This window comes from Sus scrofa, chromosome 17, assembly GCF_054392235.1.
Source record: "Sus scrofa isolate SSC_HxYL_T2T_F1_AM1 chromosome 17, Sscrofa_HxYL_maternal_Yorkshire_Landrace_v2.0, whole genome shotgun sequence".
NCBI lineage: Eukaryota > Metazoa > Chordata > Mammalia > Artiodactyla > Suidae > Sus > Sus scrofa.
In genome coordinates, this window is record NC_139399.1 from 20067258 (window position 1) to 20082496 (window position 15239).

The window sequence follows — 15239 nt, forward strand, 5'->3', positions numbered from 1 at the left end:
TGGGCAGTTATTCCATATTAAAATAAAAATATAAATTGAATTTGCTTGCTTTCAACAGAAATGGTTATGGAAAAAATAGACCTTAAGATACTTAAAGGAATGAAAAATGAGGAACTTGTTTCAAGCCTTTAATTCAGAGAGTTGAGTTAACATTTTCCTATATATTTGCTTTAGATTACATGAAAAGGATAGATGTGATATATGGAACCCTTTTTCACACTTTGCGATTCCACTGCTCCTTCCCTTTTCATTCCCGTGACCTAAACAGATATATGAATATATGAGTACTTTGTGCAAATAGTTTTTTCCCACAAATTGCTTAGAGTATAAGTTAAAGATGTCTGTGGTATAGAATGGAATTGACTGGATATGAGCAGGCAGACAGTGATAGAATATTAAGCTCTTTAAAGTTGAAATCTGGGTAGGAGAACATGATGTTTGAGATAGGCCTTTATTTGAAATACAGGAACAATTTTAGTAGGAGACATATTTTTATTTTTATTTAGGTTAATAATTCCATTTCATAACCCCTTTCCCATCCAGAAACATTAATGTTCTCTCTTTCTTGTAAGAACCCCTGCCTACTTCTTCATCAAAACAAGACAGGAATTCATTCAACAAACTATGCCAAATCCTTTGGCATGTTTCATGGCTCCACAGGGCCTGCCCATCCCAATATGTGGATAATGGTTTGTCTTCAGGCATCACTGGGGGCAAGGTGGAAAAAAGGGGGAAAGGGAGGTTCTGCTCTTAGTTCTGATAATTTAATAGGAAATCCCTAACTAAGACTTTCATAAATAAAAAAACTCTTCAGGACATGAATAGTAAGGGGTTTGAATGTAAAATGTGGGTCAGCTCTGGGTTGGAGACTGAACTTCCTGAGATAGGATGATAATTATGTTTGTGGTCTTGGGAGCTCTTCTGACTGGGTTCCAGTTCCAGCTCCCCTCTCAGTTAGCTGTGGGACTGTGTGCAAATTCACTTAAATATTTTTACTTGATTTCCTCATATATGACATGGAAGGTTTTATTAGTACCCACCTCATCCAGTTGTGAATAATAATTGAACGAGTATTTGTGTATATATGTGTGTGTGTGTGTGTGTGTGTGTGTGTGTGTGTGTGTGTAAATATAGTGGTATATGTAATGGCATTAGAGTCCTAGCATGTAAAAGTGATGTATTAGCTATTATAACTTTTTATTTTTAATATTATGTTATTCTTTACCTATCTCATAATGGAGTGGAAAAGGACTACCCCTTCCTGCAATTATTTGGACCCAGGGTGTTTTACAGTAACCAGGGCTGAGTGGGATTAATGTCTGTGGACGGGACCTCTATTCCTCATCCCTTTTCTGCTGAAACACACATAGCACCTTACTCTTTAAAAGCCATCTGTGATCTTGACCGGGAATATTTCCTCCTTTTGTCGTAAGATTTTTAACCCTCGTCATTTATGGCTTCTTTCGTTTCTAAAGATGTGTAGATTCCAAAGAATGGCCATTGAAATCCTTTGCAAGAGGCATTTGTTCTGTGAAGTGTAGGCATCTGACAGTGAACCTTGGTTATCCTTATTTTTTGCCTTTTTACCTTGTTAACAACAGTGTCTTTCTCCTGGACCTTATCCCTCTTGCTACATTTCTGTATCTTTTATTTGGTTTGGGTCTTGATGCTGCCAGAGTAGAAGGACTAAGGAGAGTTAGGTCTTCAGCTGATTCTGGGATCAAGAACCTTTGAGGAAGCAAATTAGTTCTGGTCATCTTTAAAGATCCTAAGAAAACCCTGGGATATTAATGGAGATGTGAATTATTTGAAGTGACTAAAACCCCTGGGGAAGAATGGGTTTTGCTGGTTGTCTCCCTGTTCTGAGTCAGAAGGCTCAGGACCAGGACTCTTGGTGCATTGGTCTTCCCATTGGTTTTTGCAGACTCTTGGCTGTTAGTCTGGTGTGGTGGTGGTGGGGGGGGTCCTTTCCCACCCACTCTCATCAAGGACTTATTCCAAGAACTAGTGAGAGTTTTGGCATGTAATCATATGCATGTTTCTGAAGCTCTTTGTAGAATAATCTTTAAAATTTTTCTTGAATCATCCTCTATCTCATGCTCAAAGTGTAGCACCTGCTCCTTTGCCTTCCTGCTTCTCGAGTTTTATTTCTTCTGAGTCTCCAGTGAACTTCTTGGTTTTAAAGGAAAAGCTAGATTTTAATCTTTAGTCCTGGCTGCTCTCCATTTCTGATTCTGGTTTGAAAAGGTGCATTACATGATGAGAGTGACTCTGGGACTTCGGGTGTGGCCCACCAGTTATTTACTTACCTGAGAGGAGGTATCATTTCAAAATATACTTACATGAAAGAGAAAAGAAACAATAGAAAATAAGAGAAAAGGAGCCTGTAAAAAGTAAAAGTGACAGAGGAACACACAGGATGGAAAGTCAGTCTGTTGTTGACTGCACACTAATTTTACATTGGGAAGCTCCAAACTGAAGATGTTGATAATGAAACATGAAATCCATGTTTTCTTTCTTTTCTTTCTTTTTTTTTTTTTTTTGCCTTTTCTATGGCCACTTCTGCAGCATGTGGAAGTTCCCAAGCTAGGTATCTAATTGGAGCTGTGGCCACTGGCCTACGCCAGAGCCACAGCAGCGTGGGATCCAAGCTACGTTTGTGACCTATACGACAGCTCACAGCAACGCCAGATCCTTAACCCACTGAGCAAGGCCAGGGAACGAACCCGTAACCTCATGGTTCCTAGTCGGATTCGTTAACCACTGAGCCACTACAGGAACTCCCGAAATGCATGTTTTCCACTCCAGCTTTTATTGCTACCTACCATTTGATACTTAAATAATGGCTCCTTAGTATTTTTATCCTAGTCATGGTTAGGTCTTTATTTTATTTTGTTTTTTCCTTGAATTCAGGAGGTGCCAGTGAGAATTAGAAAAAAAGGTGAGCTAAAAAATCTCTCTAATTTAAGAATTTTTTTTTACCTCGTCTTAATGATAGAGAGGACTGCAACAACAAAACACCCAAGTCTTTTAAAATGATTCTAATGTAACTAAAAACAAAACTGAATAAAATTTGCAGTGTTTTAAAACATACCTTCTCCTAAATTGGCTTAAATTCACAGGTATCTTTAAGAATAGTTCCAGTCACAAGGCATTGTCACTGCAAATCCTTAGAAATCATGGTAAATAATCTTGCTTGGGTAAGTTAATAGCATGTCACCCTTAAAGGCTGTTGCTTATGATTCAGTATTTGACTTTAGAATGTTTTTCAGAAGTTTATTTTTTTTTAGAAATTGCTTGCATTTATCTCCTTTACTTGTAGTTGTATTAACTTTAAAATTAGTTGCAGTCTCTTAAGGGAAATAGAAAGTTTTTTAACTTTAAGTTTGTAGTTAATGATGAAGTGTGCGTGTTGAGGAAGGTTAGGGGAGGGGTAATTAAACTGAAAGAATATAAATTAGTGTGCCTGGCTTAGTGGAATTCATATGCTTCATTCCACTAATGAAATGATAAATCACATAGTGAATTAAATTGTTACATATTCCAATCCAAGAACAAGGTATATCTTTCCATCTGTTTGTGTTATCTTCAAGTTTCTTTCATTAGTGTCTCACAATTGGAGTCTTACAATGAAAGCCTTACTTTCATAAGTGTCTTACAATCTTTTGCCTTCTTAGGTAGGTTCATTCCTAGGTATTTTATTCTTTTTGATATAATGATAAATGGGATTGTTTCCGTAATTTCCCTTTCTTTCTGATACTTCATTGTTTATATATAGAAGTGCAACAGTTTTCTGTGTATTAATTTTGTATTGCAACTTTACCAAATTCATTGATGAGCTCTAGTAGTTTTCTGGTGGCATCTTTAGGATTTTCTATGTGTAGTGTCATGTCATCTACAAATATATATAAAACAGTTTTACTTCTTCCTTTGCAATTTAGATTTCTTTTATTTCTTTTTCTTCTCTGATTGCTGTGGCAAGGACTTCTAATACTGTGTTGAATAAAAGTGGTAGTAAGAGTGGGCATTCTTGTTTTGTTCCTGATGTTAAAGAAAATGCTTTCAGCTTTTCACTTTTGACTATGATGTTAGCTGTGGGTTTGTCATATATGGCCTTTATTATGTTGAGGTAGGTTCCCTCATTACCCACTTACTGGAAAGTTGTTTTTTTTTTTAATCATAAATCAGTGTTGAATTTTATCAGAAGATTTTTCTGCATATATTGAGGTGATCATATGGTTTTTATTTTTTGATTTGTTCATGTGGTGTATCATATTGATTGATTTGAAGATACTGAAAAATCCTTGCATCCCAGGGATAATTCCCACTTGATCATGGTGTGTGATCCTTTTAATGTATTGTTGGATTCAGTTTGATAGTATTTTGCATTTATATTCATCAGTGATATTGGCCTGTAATTTTATTTTTTAATCAATATTGTTAAAATGATCCTACAACCTAAGGCAATCTACAGATTCAGTATAATCCTTGCCAAAATACCAATGGTATTTTTCTCAGAACTAGAACAAAGCATTTTTAAGTTTATGTGGAAACATGAAAGACCCTGAATAGCCAAAAAAAAAAAAAAAGAAAAAAAGAAAAAAAAAAGAATCTCGAGAAAGAAGAACAGAGCTGGAGGAATCAGACTCCTTGTCGTCAGACAATACTACAAAGCTACAGTCATCAAAACAGTGTGGTATAAAGAACAGTATGGCACAAAACCAGAAATATAGATCAGCGGAATAGGACAGAGCCCAGAAATAAATCCACACACTTATGGTCAATTAAGCTAGGCAAAGGAGGCAAGAATATACAATGGAGAAAAGACGGTCTCTTCAATAAATAGTGCTAGGAGAACTGGACAGCTTCATGGAAAAGAATGAAATTATCTAACACCACACACAAAAATCATCTCAAAATTGATTAAAGACATAAATGTAAGACTTGACATTACAAAACACCTAGAAGAAAACATAGGTAGAACACTCTTTGACATAAATCATAGCAGTATTTTTTAGATTTGTCTCATAAAGGATATAAAAGCAAAAACAAACAAATGGAACCTAAATTTAAAAACAAAGGAAAGCATCTGAATGAAAAGTCAGCCTACTGAATGGAATAAAATATTTGCAAATGATATGACCAATAAGGGGTTAATATCAACATATATAAACAGCAGATACAACTCAACATCAATAAAACAACCTGATTAAAAAAATGAGCAGAAGCTGAATAGACATTTTGCCAAAGAAGACATGCACATGGCCAACAGGCACATGAAAAGATGCTAAACATTTCTAATCAGGGAAATGCAAATCAAAACTACAGTGAGATACAACCTGACACCTACAAGAATGGCTGTCATCAAAAAGAACACAAATAAAAAACATTAGCAAGGATGTGGGGAAACAACCCTCATACGTTATTGGTGGGAATGTAAATTGGTGCAGCCACTGTGGAAAACAGTTTGGAGGCTTCTCAGAAAACTAAAAATAGAACTACCATATGACCTAGAAATTTCACTTCTGAGTATATATTTGAAAAAAACAAAAGCTGTAATTCAAAAATATGTTCATAGAATCATTATTTTCAGTTACCAAGACATGTAAGCAACTTTAATGTCCATCAACATATAAATGGATAAAGAATACAATGGAATATTACTCAGGCATAAAAAGGATGAAATTTTGCCGTCCGCAGCAATATGAATGGACTTGGAGAGCATTATGCTAAGTGAATTAAGTCAGACAAAGAAAGACAAATACAAATACTGTATGATATCACTTATATATGGAATCTGAAAAATACAACAAAGTAGTGAAAAAAGCAGCAGACTCACAGGTACAGAGAACAAACTGGTGGTCACTGGGGGGGACAGTATAGTAGTGCGGAAGTGGGAAGCACTGATTATTGGTATAAAAATTGGAAGGGCTGGGGGATGTATTGTATTGTACAGCATGGGAAATATAGTCAGTATTTCATAACTGTAAATGGTAAGTAACCTTAAAATTGTATAAAAATTTTGGAGTTCCCGTCGTGGCTCAGTGGTTAACAAATCCGACTAGGAACCATGAGGTTGCAGGTTCGATCCATGGCCTTGCTCAGTGGGTTGAGGATCCGGCATTGCCGTGAGCTGTGGTGTAGGTTGTAGACGCGGCTCGGATCCCATGTTGCTGTGGCTCTGGCATAGGCTGGCGGCTATGCCTGGGAACCTCCATATGCTGCGGGAGCAGCCCTAGAAATGGGAAAAAAAAAAAAATTGTATAAAAATTTTTAAAACGTTTTTAAGTTAAAAAAATTGTTAAGTATTCTATTCGTTGGAATCTCTCTAAGTGTTCTTATTCAGATACATTTGTTTTCCCTTGCTTTCCAGAAGAAAACAAGATACAGTTCTTAAAAAAATTTTTTTCTAAGAGCATATAGGTTACCTGTATCCATCCATTCCTTAACATACATAGTTGGCTGAGAACACTGTATGCTTTTTTTTTAAATTCAGTTTTTTTCTTTGGCGTTCTTAGGGAAAAGTAACTTGAGAAAGTGATGGAGAAATTATCCAGGAGGGTAGCATTTAAACAAACAGACTCAAAATATCAATAAAGAAAAACACATTTTAAATAAAGATGAAGGCATCTTGTTGGAAAAAGGAAGAAACGTAATTAGGAAATATAAGATTATGCTCTGTAGGTTCATAACCAGGAGGCTTTTAATATAATTACAGTTGTATATAGGGGTAAGTTAAAGGAAAAAAACCCAGCCATTAAAGATTTAGAGATAAACATTTTTTTTTTTAATAAGCTTAAACTCAAAAAATACCTGCTTCCACAGAGTAACTGCAGGAACTGTAAGGATTTTTCTTAAAAAGAGAGCAAAGCCAGTTCAGCTTACTTTCAGAGCCATCGACCTGTCTAATTTGACCCTTTCAGCCAGGGAGAATATTAAAAATTTAACACTGACAGTTGCCCTACTTTTCTTTCTACCAAAAGCCTGACCTTAAGCAACATTTCTCTCCCATTTTTGCTCTCTCCTCTTTCATCTTTGCTTCCAGTATTAGCGAATGAGGACAACTATAATGGGTTTTTCAATGTCAGAATTCTGGGTGTGATATTATACTGTAGTTTTGCAAATGTTAACATTGCCCGAAACTCAGTAAAAGGGATAAGAAATCTCTCTATTATGTTTTACAACTGCATGTGAGTCTACAGTTATTCAATAAAACTTTCAGTGACAGAGTTCCCATTATGGCCTAGTGGAAAGAAATCTGACTAGTATCCATGAGGATATGGGTTTGATCTCTGGCCTTGCTCAGTGGATTAAGGATCCAGCGTGGCCATGAGCTGTGGTGTAGGCCTGTAGCTGCAGCTCTGATTCAACTCCTAGCCTGGGAAGTTGCATATGCCATGGATGCGGCCCTAAAAAAAAAAGGCAAATAAATAAATAAAAACTTTTCAGTGAATAAGAATTTTTTCCATTTCTCTCCTTTCAGCCAGATATGTAGGCCCCATGTAATAATGAGCTTAATGAAGTTTAACTACTCTTTCATACTTTACTACTCTCTCATTACTCTTCCACAGTAATGAATATCATGATGAAGAGCCTAGATATAATGGTGTAGCAGCATTAAAAATTATTAAGAAAGAGGCAGTGGGGATTATTTTAAAGAGTTGAAAGCTGAAAAGTCACATGAGTCCATTAAACGATATTATTATTACTCTGGGATCTGTGAGAATTGGTTGGAGGGAAGTGGGAGTAAAAATGGAAAAGATGGTAGGAGTGGTTGCAGTTGTCCATGCAAGAGAGAATGGTGGCCTGGATGTGGGTGGTGACAGTATTCAGGGAATGATTTTGAATTGTTTTGTGATATTACCAGCATGTCTGTTGGTAAATTCTTTTCCAAAATGCCCCTCCATCCCTTTCTGTATCATTCGCCTTCTAAATTTTGTAAAACGGAAGAGCCATAAAAGTAGGAAAAGCCCTGAAGCTTTCTTCCAAGTTAGAGCTTGATCTGCAGGCCACATGGAGTGGGGGGTGGGGAGGGTAGAGAGGGTGGGGGTGGAGGGTGGGAGGGTGTAACCTGGCATCAATGCCTTCCTTCTATAGTGATTATGAGGGTTAGAGAGTGCTATGCGTTTAGGGCCAGCTCCAGGCTGTCTAGATGCATTTGAGAGTTTTCTCAGGCTCTAAGGGCTGTGATGGGCTGTGGGAGTCTCTGGGCTCCAAGCCTGTCCTTTTGCTGCTGAGAGTGAGTGATGGTTCCTCAGGGCTCTTGATTTCTTTGTGAAACAAGAACGTGGGCTGTGCCCATAATTTTCGAGTTTTCAGTTCTGGTACCCCCTGCCCTGTCCCCATTCCCCACCAGGATCAGAACTTCATACTCTGTTTTTCTGTCATGCACAAACTTACTCATGTATGATGTCTTTTGAACAAAATATTTTATGGTAAAGAAGCAGCTAGAAAAAATTATATGTGATTTTTTAAATGACTCTGAATCTTAAGTATTGGAGATTTTTTTTTTTTTTTTTTTTTTTTTTGTCTTTTTGCCTTTTCTAGGGCCATTCCTGTGGCATATGGAGGTTCGCAGGCTAGGGGTCTAATCGGAGCTGTAGCTGCCAGCCTATGCCAGTGCCACAGCAACACGGGATCCGAGCCGCATCTGCGATCTACACCACAGCTCATGGCAATGCCGGATCCTTAACCCACTGAGCAAAGCCGGGGATCGAACCCACAACCTCATGGTTCCTAGTCGGATTCGTTAACCACTTCACCATGCTGGGAACTCCAGTACTGGGGATGTTCTTAAACTTCACTTTTTCCTTTGTAAACACAAGTCACATCTCTCAAGTTTTAACTTTTATGTTGTATTTATTGGTTTAGACAAAGTATGTACTTAATGGTGGAAGTTCAGATTTAATCCAAGAAAATTACCTTTGTTGTAGCAGAATTGTCAAGGATTACTCCTAAAGACTTATATGAGAGGAAGAAGAAGGCCACGATTTTAGAAAAGTCTGAACTTTTTATAAATGAAAAGCTTGAAGTGAATTCTCGAAAATACTTGATCTGAGTTATATTCAGAGTTTGCAGTTGAAAATAGGAACGGAAGGGTGGTATTTAAGTGTAGCTAAAAAAAGAGCATCAACTGTTGCCTGAAGTAGGTGAGCTCTCTCTCCAGGAGAAGGTCATGGAAACCTGGTAGCAACAGTCTCTATGGAAAAGGGCTTGAATGCTTATCCTGGTATAAGCAGGAGAGCCTTTTAAGAGAAGAGCGATGTTAGCAAGCTTTTTCAGAGAAAAGCTTTAAAGGTTCTGGCTTAAATATGGAGTATTGCTTTTTTCGGTAAAACGAGTCACGCTGAGCTGTGATACAGGTTCGTGGTATGTTTCTCTCTGCTTTCCCTGTGGAGATGTGGATGCATGCTAGTGCTTCCAGTCACATGCTCATCACAGACAGACAGAGCTGCTGCCTTTGGTGTGGTTCAGGCCTTGAATGGAAAACGGTGATGATGAGGAAGATAATACTTGGAAACAAATACTTAGATCTCCAAGTCATGTTCATGCTTTTAAAAAAAAAAAAAATCCATCCAAAAGAAGTCTGTTAGAACATTTTGACAGAACAGATGCTGCTTAAAGAGTATAAACAGATTTTTAAACCCCTCCCCCCCAAAAAAAAAAGATGAAAAGAGTTTGAGTAGGGGAGAGGGGAGGTAGTAATCATTAAGAGTACTGTATAAAATATTACTGATCCAAAATATATTCCATTTTAATTCGATGATAAAGTGCTGCAGAGCATTGGTGTGGTATAGTGGTGAGCATAAGTACCTTCCAAGAAGTGCTGCAGAATTTCATATTAAGATTCATCCACGGAAGTTAGAATGTTCATGTGTTTGGGACAGTTCAGGGTTGGCACTCCGGTCACTCAGGCGTGAACGTGTGGTGTGGATATGAACGCAGTGGGTCATGGGAATTTAAACTGTCCTTCTTTTGCTTAGCTATACCAGAGGGGGGCGGGGGTCCTCCGCAGTGAGGGACTTGTTTTAACAGGCCTGCAGTTCCCTGGCAGATGAGCTATCGCAGCACATAGTCCATCCTAAACCAGGGTTTACCTGTCTATTGAGGACACAGATTTTTAATTGGAAGGCATTTGTAGCTGTATAATAAAATCTCATAAAGGAAAACAATTTGTTTTTTTCGTTGTAGTCATGGTCAGTTGTCTGAAAAAAGACTCAGAACTCAAAAATATTAAAGTAAAAATGACCTGAATAGGAGTTCCCGTCGTGGCGCCGTGGTTAACCAATCCGGCTAGAAACCATGAGGTTGTGGGTTGGGTCCCTGGCCTTGCTCAGTGGGTTAACGATCCGGTGTTGCCGTGAGCTGTGGTGTAGGTTGCAGACGCGGCTCGGATCCCGCGTTGCTGTGGCTCTGGCGTAGGCTAGTGGCTGCAGCTCCAATTCGACCCCTAACCTGGGAACCTCCATATGCCGTGGGAGCGGCCCAAGAAATAGCAAAAAAAAAAAAAAAAAAGACAAAAAAAAAAAAAAATGACCTGAATAGCTGAAATAAATGAGTGCTACAGAGTCTGTTTAACAGACCTTAAACATTTTACTCAGACTCTCACTTATGGCTTATGTATAATAGTAATCAGAATTGTTACTTTAAAATTTCGGCCTTATCTTCTCACCATATAGCCTAAGCAAATGGCCATATAGGTGCTATTTTAAAAACAGGTGTTAAAAATGCGGGCTGGACCTGGGCACCTGCCACTGACCATCCCTGAGCCAGTGCATCATTACCAAGGTAACAGCCATATCCAATTGCTTTTTCTAAAATTTAATAAGGCGTACGCATTTAGGTTGTTATTTAACTTTTTAAATTGAACTTATGTTGGAGAAATAATTATTTTCCTGGTTTAGCCATGAGTTAGAAGGGTAATGTTGCAGTAGAGTGCAGTTGGTCAAGTATATGGATGTTGGCAAGAAGAAAAAATGAAACTTTGACAGCACTGGGTCTCCAGCTGGAGTTGTATTGAGGGCTCCTGGGAGGAGGCCTCTCAGGCAGGGTAGGATGGCTTTATGAGTCATCAGAAATGTTACATTGTGTTTACTTAGTTTGATTAAGGAGACAAGAAGTGTGAAATAGATTTGGAAAGATTGCCAGCAACTATTTTATAAAGATTTTGCCATTTAAAGAAATTAGCTTCAATCAGAAAATCCACTGATACAGAATAATTCATTTCTCTACCAAAAAACATTCTTGAACTCCATTCTCTTCCAATGTTGGATTCTTATTGTGGCTATTTTAAAGCTTTTTGTTTACTTTAGTTATTGTAACATTTACCCTTCCCTCATGCTTTTCACAGATAGCAACTTAGTTTTGTTGCTTTCTCAGAAATGCCACAAACGCTTGTCCCAGGGCCTCACCAGGAGGTGCCTCTGGATGAAGGTTGGCAATGGAACCTTCCTGTTGACACTGCCCCACGTTCTAGGTAGACCACCTGTGGGGAATTGCCACGTGTTCTGCTCTTTCCCAGATAAGGAAGCCCACCCAGGACCACAGCACCTTTCCCCCTTTCCCCCTTCATCATGAGGTTGCTTCAAGGTAAAAGCTCCCAGAAGCATTTATTCCTTGAGAATTCAACATAGATAAGTTGTTACTCTTCTTTCTCTCTTTTATTTTCAGTTCCAGAAACATAAGGGTAAATCTCTATGTCCAAACCATTGCCTTGAAAGGTTATTTGAATTTCAGGATATTAGTCACATGCTGTAGACTTGGGCAAAAAAGATATCTTTGAAAGGGTTATGGATTCTGAGATAACTGAATTTGATAGACGGTGTTAATCGTTGCTTGTGTGTTACCTCTTTCCTGCCCCTATTCTTAAGGGCAGAGACTGCATCTCATCCTTGTACCTGATAGAATTCTAGGACAAATCAGATATTCAACAAATAGCTGTGAATGAAAATGATTGCAGTTTTTTGTGAAACCCAGTGCTGTGATTTCTGATCATGTGAACAAATTGATGTTGTATGCATGGTTGTGAATGTGTGTGAGTGTATACCTACATTCATCTTTTTTTTTTTTTTTTGTCTGTTTGTTTTTGAGGCAGGTTTCCATAGTTTTAATCAGATTTTCAGAAAGATCTTTTTTCCCCTCCAAATACTGAGAGCTGTAGACCTAGGGCTCTCCCAGAGTATAGATTTGTGCCTTGTTGTTAATTAAAATAGGCAAACAAAAAACTTGGGAGAAAGGTGGTTTTTTTTTTTTTTTTCTCCCAAGCACTTTGTTCATTCATTGAAGCCCTACTATGTGTCTAGTCTCTGTGCTGGATTCATGGGTTCAGCCCTTTTAAGACACAGGACATGTCCTCTTGGAGCTTGGAATTTGGTAGGGAAAACAAATATTGGACCAATGATTATGCATATCATGAAATACTTTGCTCAAGATTATATACTAATCGTGTTTAGTTATTGAAGGCATACTTAATATATTTGCCATGTATGGCAAAAGTCAGAAGCTGGATCAAGATGAAGTCTGATAGGATTCATGATTTCCTGCTTTGCTGAAGACTGTGCTAAATATATTGGGAAAGCAAGGATGAGTAAGACATGCATCCAGCCCTGGAGGAATTTTTAATCTAGTATAGTGGTTCTCAACTCCAGCTACATATTAAAATCATTTGAGACGAGGGGAGAAAAAGTAGGCAACTGACATTCTCACTCAGGTAGAAACTTAAAAATTAGAGATACTTTGGAGAAAGATCTTGAACTAGGCATACACACACCCTATGATGCAGCAATTCAGAAGAAATGAAACCATGTCACCAGAATATTTATAGCAGCTTTATTCATAATAGCCGCAAACTGTAAACAACCCAAATGTCCATCAACCAGGACTGGATAAACTATGGTAGAGCCTTAGCGTGTGATACTCAGTAAAAAGAGGTGGGTACCAGTGTACACACCATCCTGGAGGAGGGAGGTTGATAGTGGTGTATGCGGTGCAGATTTTGTAGCTCTTGTTTAGGTAAAACTAACTTACTGTGGAAAATAAAATCAAAACCATGGTTTACTCTGGAGATGGGTTTGCAGGAACTTTCTGAGGGGATGCTCATATTTTTAAAATGTTGGGAAAAATGCCACTTGCAGAGCTATAAATAAAATTTTACTGTTTTCTTCCTACTCTCCCCTCTTCTCCCTCAGCAATTTTATTTGGGAATGGGGTCCATGTGCATTTTAAAGGCTCCTCAGGTAATTCTGATGTTCATTTATATTTGAACTATTAAATAGGATAAAGTACAAAAGAAAGCACCTTAGGTCTCTATTCCTATTGTAACAAATTACCACAGATTGGTTATCTTACCATTCTGTAGGTCCAAGGTTTGGGTTGGCCTGGATTCTTCTGTTCTGGGTTTCGTAAGAACAGATCTAAGTGCAGATAGTCTGTGAGTGTAGATCTACTTTTAAGTTCATTTGGTTGTTGGCAGAAATAAGTTCCAGGTGGTTGTAGGGCTGAGGTCCCCCTTGCCTTGTTGGCTGTTGGGCAGGGGTCCTTCTCAGTCTCTACAGGCCACCTGTATCTCCTCCAAGAGAGACTCAGTGATGACGTGTCCAGTCCTCACTCCTCATGTGTCTCTGACCTCTTTGCTGCATTCTTCCTCTTCTCTCCTCTCCTGGCACATCTCCCAAGTCACTGTTCTCCTTCCTCTTTGCTTTGAAGGGCTTGCATAACTCATGAACTCACCCAATCATCCATAATCATCCTCTTTAAGGTCAACTGATTAGTATCCTTAATCCTATACACAGAGCTCCATCCCAGGAGTGCCCAGATGAGCTTTTGGATAAATAAGCAGGGGACCAGGATCCTGGGGAGCCAGTATCATTAGAATTCTGCTTACAGTAGAGTTACATAGAAATACTGTGGGGTTTCAGAATAAAGAGAAATGACTTCCCACAGGAGAGTGTCCAGGCAGCCCTTTTTGAGGAGGTAGCATTTAGTTGCCCCTCAGGGCAGTTCTAATGGATGCTGTGGAGCCAGAATAGGAGAAAGGACTTGAGGTGGGATAATGGCTTAGGTGCTAGTGTGGAAAAAGGATGCGTGACAATGTGTGATGCACTCAGAGAAGCCTTTGTCCCTTAGATGCAGTTCGTGTGTTAGTTATTATTTACAGCCATTCAGGCCACTGTCAGAAATCATCAGACTTTTTAGATCAAAGTAGAAAAGTAGGAGGAATGTCAAAAAGTTACACACTTGGAACTCCTGTTGTGGCTTAGCGGTAGCGAATCAGCCTAACATCCATGAGGACGTGGGTTCTATACCAGGCCTTGCTCAGTGGGTCAAGTATCCAGCATCGCTGTGAGCTGTGGTGTAGGTTGCAGATGCCGGGGAACTTCTGTATACCACAGGCATGACCCGTAAAAAAAAGAAAAAGCTACACACTTAGTGTGTAGAAATATTTTTAAAAGGGCTAGAGCAATTTTGTATCACCTCTTCTTTGGCTCTTAGAACCCAGTAGAATTACATGTGAAAGTCTAAAAAGTTATTGCAGTATTTCTAAACTTTTTAGAACTCCAGATATACTGATGAAAAGCAGTATTTTCACTTTATGTAGCCTTGCATAAAATATACTCCTTTTTCTTTGTACGTCCCCACAGTATGTACCTTGCTGGCCATTTTCAGTGGACTTTGTGGCCTGCTTGGGTGGGTGATGACACAGTACCATTGCAGCTTGTGTGGGCAGAGACGTTGTGGCCCTCTGGCATCTGGCTAAAAACCACAGCTTTATTAACTGATTATTATGGTAATCCACATAGAGGAAAAGCCATTCTTTTTACATTTTACATTATTTTTTTGGTCCCTTTTTGTCTTCTTAGGTCCACACTCATGGCATATGGAGGTTCCCAGGCTAGGGGTCTAATTGGAGCTGTAGCTGCTGGCCTGTGCCACAGCCACAGCAACACTGAATCCGAGCCACTTCTGCGACTTGCACCGCAGCTCATGTCAGTGCCAGATCCTTAACCCATTGAGCGAGGCCAGGGATTAAACCCACATCCTCATGTATGCTAGTTGGGCTTGCTTACCACTGAGCCATAACAGGAACTCCCTAAATTTTACATTATTTTTATTTTTCTAGGATAGTTTATTTTTAAATTTAATTTTTATTTTATGTTGGAGAATAGTGGATTTACAAGGTTGTGTTAGTGTCAGGTGTACAAGAAAGCGATTCAGTGATACATATATCTATTTTTTTTTCG

General features: G+C 38.6%; 1 protein-coding gene and 1 long non-coding RNA gene across 13 annotated transcripts in view; both read left to right on the forward strand.

Annotated features, from left to right (window-relative positions):
* The window catches only part of PSD3 (pleckstrin and Sec7 domain containing 3), a 626723-nt gene that overhangs the window by 382700 nt on the left and 228784 nt on the right, over nucleotides 1–15239 (forward strand). The window lies entirely within an intron of this gene.
* On the forward strand, nucleotides 3651–14415 carry LOC146395155 (uncharacterized). Its single transcript, XR_014832773.1, has 2 exons — nucleotides 3651–6036; nucleotides 8741–14415. It is a non-coding gene; the product is annotated as an uncharacterized LOC146395155 (long non-coding RNA).